At 38.3% G+C, this 8,000-nt stretch overlaps 1 pseudogene; it reads right to left on the bottom strand.

Annotated features, from left to right (window-relative positions):
- Positions 1–5,707, bottom strand: part of LOC103599317 — a 115,405-nt pseudogene extending 109,698 nt beyond the window's left edge.
- Positions 5,708–8,000: the final 2,293 nt, after the last annotated feature.

Raw genomic sequence — 8,000 nt, forward strand, 5'->3', positions numbered from 1 at the left:
GCCCACTGCCACCACCACTGCAGTAGCCAGAGCCATTGTCTGGCCCCAGAACCATCACCCATTGAAGAGCAGCAGTCCTGAGGGTGGCCCATTGCTGCAGCCAAGAACTCCGTAGATATGAGGCAGGTGCTGCAATCACCACCACCACTGCTGCCACCGTGAGTTAACCCAGCTTCTACTGAGGACATTGCAGATGCAAGGGAAGTAGTTGCAGCTGCCAGCACTGCTCCTGCCTCCAAAAGGTAACCCTGCTGCTGCTAAGGACACCACAGACTACAGGGAGGCAATTGTAGCTGCTGGCGTGTGGTAGCCCCACTTCAGCTGCAGACACCGTAGTGGCACAGGCAACCACTGTGGACACAACAGCCAAGCAGGCAGCTTTTGGAACTGCCTCTGCTGCAGTTGCTACCACCACCAGTGCTGCCAGACAGCCACCATCATCATGCCAGCAGCCTCCTACCACTGGAGCCACCAATGCCACATAGGCAGCCCACCAAAACTACCACCCCAACCACTGCTGCCACAAAGGTGATCTGCTACCACAGAAGCAGCCACTGCCACTATGCAGGTAGATCACTGACTGCTCAATTGAATTGACAAAAGGAGGGTTCATCAGCATAGTCCAGGGAAGGAGAGTAAAAGAAGAGCAAAGAAGCAACTGCTCTACTTGATGACCAGACATCAACACAGAGATCCTAGAAAAATGGAATACTACTCTGCCATAAAAAAGAGTGAAATTCTGTCATTTGCAGCAACATGGATGAGCTTGGAGAGAATTATGTTAAGTGAAATAAGCCAGGCTCAGAAAGAGAAACACTGCATGACCTCATACATAAGTTGGAGCTAAGAAAGAAAGAAAGGATGTTCACAGTAAAACACTCAACTTTCAGAAGGAGACAACAGACCTATGGTTAAAAGAGGCACCCAGTATATATCTGGTATATATACATATAATCATTAGCCAGGTATTAAAATACCAGGTTCATTAATAGTAAATGTTATCTGGGTGGATGTGGAAAAGAAAGATAATAGTACCAGCTATAGTATGTGCTGAGGCACCCAGAATTCCTGCCTTGTTATGGTGGCCCTGCCATTGAATAATTCTGTCACTTGGGTGGTGGTTCACTCCAAGGATTCAGTCTTCTAAATATTAAAACACAGGGCCTTGGATTTGACACCTTTCAGATATTCAACTATTATGTTATATAATTTTATTCTACAAAATTTCACAATTTAATTAATATCACAAACTGTCATCATTACATTAAGCAGGGACTCCTGAAGCAAGGTAAAAAAAATTGTAAACATAGTCAGTGTTCAAAAAAATGTACAGCATGGTAAGCAGGTGGTCTCTGATGTGGAATCTGTTGGTAGCCTTAGGACATTGTCAGTGTAAGAGCTAGATGTAATATTTAGTCTTCTTTTTCCTCTCTCCCTTGATATTGAATAAACTTAATATGTTTTTTACTCAGTCATTATCAGAATGCATGCTTTCAGTATCTAATTTCTCAAGGTGCCAGCTAAATTCAAAACTTGTGTAACCTAAATTAGGGAAATATTCTCTCCAAATTTTTCTTTACGTGATTTCCACCCCACATGTTATTGCCATTTCTTTAACATTCTCTCCCACTCTCCTTACCCCACTCTCCCTCTCTGCTTTTCCTTCTCTTTTTCCCTGTCTTTCTCCTCCACCCCTCTTCATTTTTTGCTGTTCTTTCTTAAATCTCAATTTTCACTAGGAATGTTATTTACTCGTTTATGTCCTGAGCTAGTATTCCACAGCAGCATTAACAATATATAGGGTAATTATTAAAACTTCAGTTCTGGCATCATGAATATGTGGTATGCTATTAGTTTTTAAGCAGTAAGGCTTATATCTCTGTTGGATACTTTTGAAAATTGACCCTATCTAAAATGTAATTCCTTTTTTTTTATTACTTTTTTAATGCTGACTTTGTGGCAGTCTTTATGGTTTATTCCAAATGTATTTTGCCTGGGGGTTTTATTTTTCCCCTTCTGGTTTCCCTGTGTTTCAAACAGTTTATTGATCTGAGAGCTATAGATTTTTATGTTTTTTGAAAAAGCTCAAAACCTCATTCCTGTGTACTCGACAAATACTTCCACTTAGGAAAACAATAGCATAATTTTAGATTTAGAAAGATGAAGTAAATGTTTCAGTAATGTTCAAAAGTTAATGAAAATGGAATCAAGTATATCTTAGAGTTCATTTAAATCCAAGTGAGTAAATAATATTTTATCATCACACATTATCCTGTGAATATCATGATATTAGTCTTTGAATATTTGAAAGTAATGACTGACTTGCTTCTGATGGAATATTTTTTATTTATGTCTATAAAAACTTAATGTACTGATGCATCAAAGTTGAGTAAACCTATGAAGACACTCAATAGTGCTAATGTATAAAATGCAGTTAGAGATTCCAGAGCTCTTCCCCAGATATTTTATGTTCTTCACTATCATGACTACCTTATCTCTGCCCAAAAGAAATAAACCAAACTTTATTCTTTTTCAACAAGAGAATGAAAAAAAGTAATTAAAATTCTGCCCAAATGAAACACTGCAATGGCAATTTCTTTGAGAGGGACTTATATAATATCACTCCAATTAATGAAAGTTAAGTTGAGCAGAAACATGTTTAGCTGTTTATTGGTTTATATTTTTCTGTATCAACCTATAAAGCACAGGAAACTCAATTATGGTTCCTATGCATGCTATAGATATTCTCTGTTCTTGTGATAACAGAGGAAATAAGGAGGAAAAAACCGAAAATGTGTATGAATGAGTTTATCTTACACGTAAGTAATGAAAAACGTGTATTTGATGGAAGAAGAACCCTAAGCATATCAGTAGAGGCTCTCTAACACTCTTATTAAAGTTAATTTATCCTCCAATCCTCTGTCTTCCAAATAATGTGCAAATCATGAGAGCCATTGGAATTATGGGGCTTTTTGTATAGGCACAAATTAAATATTGCATCAGTATTCTGCTTTGTAGACAGTTGCTAACATACTCTTTAATCAAACCTTTCAGAGTTCCTGTGCATCTTCCTCCTAGAGTGCTGCATTGTAGGTGACAAACTACTGTCGCACAGTTCAAGCCGACCATTCCATACCTCTCATTACCTATGAATCAAAACTTAGCAGAATCGCTATGGAGGTTTCTGAATTAATTAGATATAGTTAGTTGAGATTACAGCCACTTAGACTACCAAGAAATCATTGCTTTGTTGCTGCTGTTGTTCTTAAATTATGAGACAATTTGCCATAGTAATGATCTAGGCTTCTTCCTTGTGAATGGGTTAGGGAAATACTCACAAGATGTTATTATTTTTTTTTTTTTAAAGTCTCCAAGTCATGAATAGCAGTTCTGGTTAACTTCTAGCTTATTTTTTCTTCTTCCCACCCCATCTTTCATGAATTGCTCAAATTAAGATATTTAAATAACTTCTGTATCATTCCAAGCAAATTAAAGTTTAGCAGTAAGGTTCCAATCTCAAGACAAATTAAATATGAAAAATTGTAAATTAATATACAGTTTTTAAAATCTAGGATTTCTAGGTGCTTAACAGAGCATTAACTTACCTTGTATGCCTCAAATCATCTCTTTCATAGGAAGTTTTATAGACTCATAACACAGCTGTTCACTTTTCAGGGTTTTCAAAATCCTGGCCATAAATAAAGTATTAAGGGTGATTCCGTTGAGGGCCTAGGAGAAGGGAATAGCTACTGGGATAGTCTGAAACTTCTCATAGATTAAGTGGTCATGATTAGAAAGTTGGTAAAATATGGGCAATAAATACTATTCTGATGAGGTCTCAGATAAATAAAAGGAAAACAAGGTATTGGAAACTGAAGAGAGGGCCATCCTTGTTATCAAGTGGCAAAGACCTTGGCTGAATTGTGTTCATGCTGAGGGATTTGTAAAAGGATGAATTTAAGAGCAATGAACTAGGATATCTGGCTGAACACATCTTTAAGCAGTAAAGCATTGAAGGATCTAGATGGCTTCTCTTAAGTGCATATAGTGAAATTCGAGAGGAGAGAAATTATTTAAAGATGGAATTTATAATTAAAAGGGAAGCAGATCAAAATGATTTAAATCATTTGCAGCCTGGCCATGTAAAGAAAGAAAAAGCATGTTTAGATGAGCACACCAAGGGTGTGGCCAAGTGACTGTTGCTAAGGAAATTAGTATGGTTGGAAGCCAGGTGCTATTCATCAAGACAAGCAAGAATGACCCCAAGGTCCTTCAGAGATCTCTGAGGCAAACTAAGGACCTTAAGGACAAGGTTTCCAGAGAGGCACCCAGGGTACTTGAGTGTTCACTGACCTGTGCCACCTCAAGTGTCTGCACCTTGCATTCCAGCTCTGTGCTCATTACCCTCCCTAGTTTTGGCTCAACAGGGCCTAAGTAGAGCTGAACTCATTGCTTCATATGGTGCAAGCTGTAAACCTTTGCAACAACCATATGGTGCTAATTATGCAGGTGCTTGGAACACAAGAGCTATGGGGACATGGCTTCTTCCACCTAGATTTCAAAGAATGTCATGAATAGCTTGGGGGTCCAGAGACTTGTCTCAGGGGTGGAGCCACTGCAGAGAGCCCTCATTAGTGCAATGCCCAATGGAACTGTGGGGTCAGACTTGCCACACAGTTTTTGCTAGGGCAATACCTAGTGTAGTGGTGGGAGTGAGGCCACCACAGAGAGTCTCCACAAGGACAATGCCCAGCAAAGCTGTGGGATTAGGGCCACCAAAGAGAGTCACCACTAGGGTAATGACTAGTGGAGCCTTGAGAATAGGGCTACCCCCCAAGACTCCAGAACTGTAGGTCTACCTGTGTGCAGTTTCAGTCTGGGAGAGCATCAAGAATAAGACTGCAACCTGTGGAGCTGCTGCATGAGCTGAGCCCAGCAAAACCATACAGGCAGGGCCCCATAAGATCTTGGGAACAAAACATCCACCCCAGTGTGTCCAGGGGGCAACGCTTGGAGTCATCAAAGATTATTCTGGAGTCTTAAGTTTTAATGTTGCTCACCCTCTAGAGTTTTGGACTTAGAAGGAACCAGCTGCCCCTTTCTTTCTATTTCTTCTTTTTGGAAAGGGAATGTCTATCTTATGCTTGTTCTCCTATTGTATTTTGGAAGTAGGTAACTTGTTTGGTTTCACATACCCTCAGCTGGAGGGAAATTTGCCCCAGGATGAATCATACTTTGAGTCTCACTCATAGCTGATTTAGATGAAAATTTGGACTTTAGACTTTTAAGTTAAGGCTTTGGGGCTATTGGGATGGAATGGATGTATTTTGCTTATAAGAAGGACATAAACTTTCAGGGCCAGGGGCAAAATGCTATGGTTTGAATGTGTCCACCAAAAAGCATGTGTTAGAGACTTGATCCCAAGTGCAGCAGTGATGGGAGGTGGGGCCTAAAAAGAGATGATGAGACAAGTTTGATTCCTCCCCCCTCCCCCAGCCTCTTTTACCGTCTTCCTTTCTGCCATGGGGTGATGCAGCAAAAAGCCCTCACCAGATGCTGGCATCTTGACATTAGTCTTCACAGCTTCCACAATGTCAAGCAGTAAACTTCTTTTCACATTACTCTGTCTCTGATATTCTGTTATATCAGCACAAAACAGACTGAGACACCAAGGGATGCTGCTGGGGCTGGTTCTAGGACCACACATTCTGAACCACTGTCTTAAGAAATCGGATTTGTAGTATTATTGCTATACTTTCAAGCAAGTTAAGCTCCTACCAAGAGAACAGTGCAATTTGAGCTCCAGATTATTGTGAAGAATGGCTAGCCTTTCCAAAGTACGATTAAGTAAAGCATTGTAGGGGGTTAGAATTCTTGATTTTCATTTGATTTTTAGAATAGGATTTTTAGGTAATGCATGTTTGAGTCAACAGTCTCCGGTCAGGGGGAGAAAGCCCACAGTTAGTGTGTTGAAAGCCCATTTAATCAATTCTAATTAAGGATATGTTGATTCTCATTTGATTTTTAGAATAGGGCTTTTAGATAATGCATGTATGAGGCCCATCTAGTCAACTCTAATCACTGCTTAGGTATGGGATTTTTTACTTCAATGACTTTAGAGCTAACAGGTGGTTGTCACACAATCCTGTTAGATTTTAAGAATTGCTGAAGGGACAGATGTGAAAAAAATGTTTGCTAAGGGCAAGCGTCTGTTGGTAGAAACTTTAGAGACAATTATACTTAGATTTGATCATAAGAATGTAACTTTTGCTTAAATCATTTAAGGAGAGGTTATATTTTAGATAATAATCTCAGTTTGACCAACTTAGCTTTTACAAATTGTACTTTGGAATGCCACGTTGTTAATTTTACCAATGTTACTAGCTCCCATTGTTTAAGCTATTCTTAGCCATAGATAAGTTTTGTCACACTGCCCATGTCTTTGTGTCCTTTTGAAATGACCGAATCAACTGATTTTTCTTGTGAAACTTTGCTGTCTTTACAGTAAAAACGGAAGCTTACTCTGAATTAGGGCTGTACCCAGTTTCTCCTCCTAACAGAGGAGTTGCTGACGTGCAGTCCTTTTGGGCTTGCCCATGTCTTTGTGTCCTTTTGAAATGACCGAATCAACTGATTTTTCTTGTGAAACTTTGCTGTCTTTACAGTAAAAACGGAAGCTTACTCTGAATCAGGGCTGTACCCAGTTTCTCCTCCTAACAGAGGAGTTGCTGACGTGCAGTCCTTTTGGGCTTCTCATCGCATTCATGTTGCTTTGAGTTAATCCTTTTTTTCATCTCCATTACACAGTGAGAAGTGTAACACAGCATCCTAAAAATTTGATTCTTTACAAAATTATGAAAATTAGCAAAATAGGTTTTTAACCTTGAAGGTAAATAAAATTACCAACTTTTTAACATTACTCTTTTTTATTTTTTTATTAGTATATTTATCATTACACAATGTAATCATTTTTTGTGGCCCTTTACCAACTACTCCTCCTTTTTAAATACTTTTCACTGACTCCTTGTCAATCTTAGAATAAGAGCCGAAGTTTTTCCATTGTTTACAGTGCCCTCCGTTACCTGGCTGCTCCTAATGTCTTTAAATTGAGTCACTCACACTGATTTTTGATAGATAAGTTATTAGATAGATAAATTATCTATCTTCCTGACTGTATAATTACTATATACTGTTTAAATCTCTACATAAATATGTACTTGAATAAATGTACATTAGTATTGGAAGATTTTACATATCTAAGACTCAGATAAGCATCTTGCTTTATAATCTTCAACTGCTACAAGCTGTGGCTTAACCAGTGTATTTTCTCTTAGTTACGAGCAAACCCAATCCAACTTGAACAAGCGTTCCTTCTGGGATCTCTTTCACCATAATTTGTCCTTAAAAGTTTTCAATCCTCTTTCCCCAGCCACCCTGGTGAACAGTCATGCTAAATTAAAGGGACGATCCAAACATTCCCTCTGGAAGTTCTGTTCTTATTACTTGTTAAAGGTTCATTCCTCCAGGCTTTGTTTGCGGCCTGACAGGTGACAGGTGTGATTTTCCTCTGCTAATGTAATGTACATATTATAGTCAGTCCGTGACCCATGTGCCACGTGTTCACATTTTATCTGCTCATGTTGTTGTAGTATTATTTCCTTCTGCCTTCTAACAACAGCAGAAAAAAAAAAAAAAAACAATGTGTGTGTGTATGTATATATGTTTGAAACCAGCAAAGTTTTCATCAAATTTGGTTTCCTTATACATAACCATTTTTTGTTTTCAGTTATATTATACATATATATTCTTCTATAAGGTCATATTAGAACATATATAGAGAATATAAAATTCTATAATACACATAGAATCTGTAATATTTTTAAGTACTTAAAATATTTAGTATTGCTTTTTAAACACAAATCAATATTCTTACAGCTGTTTATATTCAACTTTTTGATACAGAATTCTATACATCAGGACAGTGACTGTCTACCTTGACT

Source organism: Galeopterus variegatus, unplaced genomic scaffold, assembly GCF_000696425.1.
Source record: "Galeopterus variegatus unplaced genomic scaffold, G_variegatus-3.0.2 Scaffold2909, whole genome shotgun sequence".
NCBI classification, from domain to species: Eukaryota; Metazoa; Chordata; class Mammalia; order Dermoptera; family Cynocephalidae; genus Galeopterus; species Galeopterus variegatus.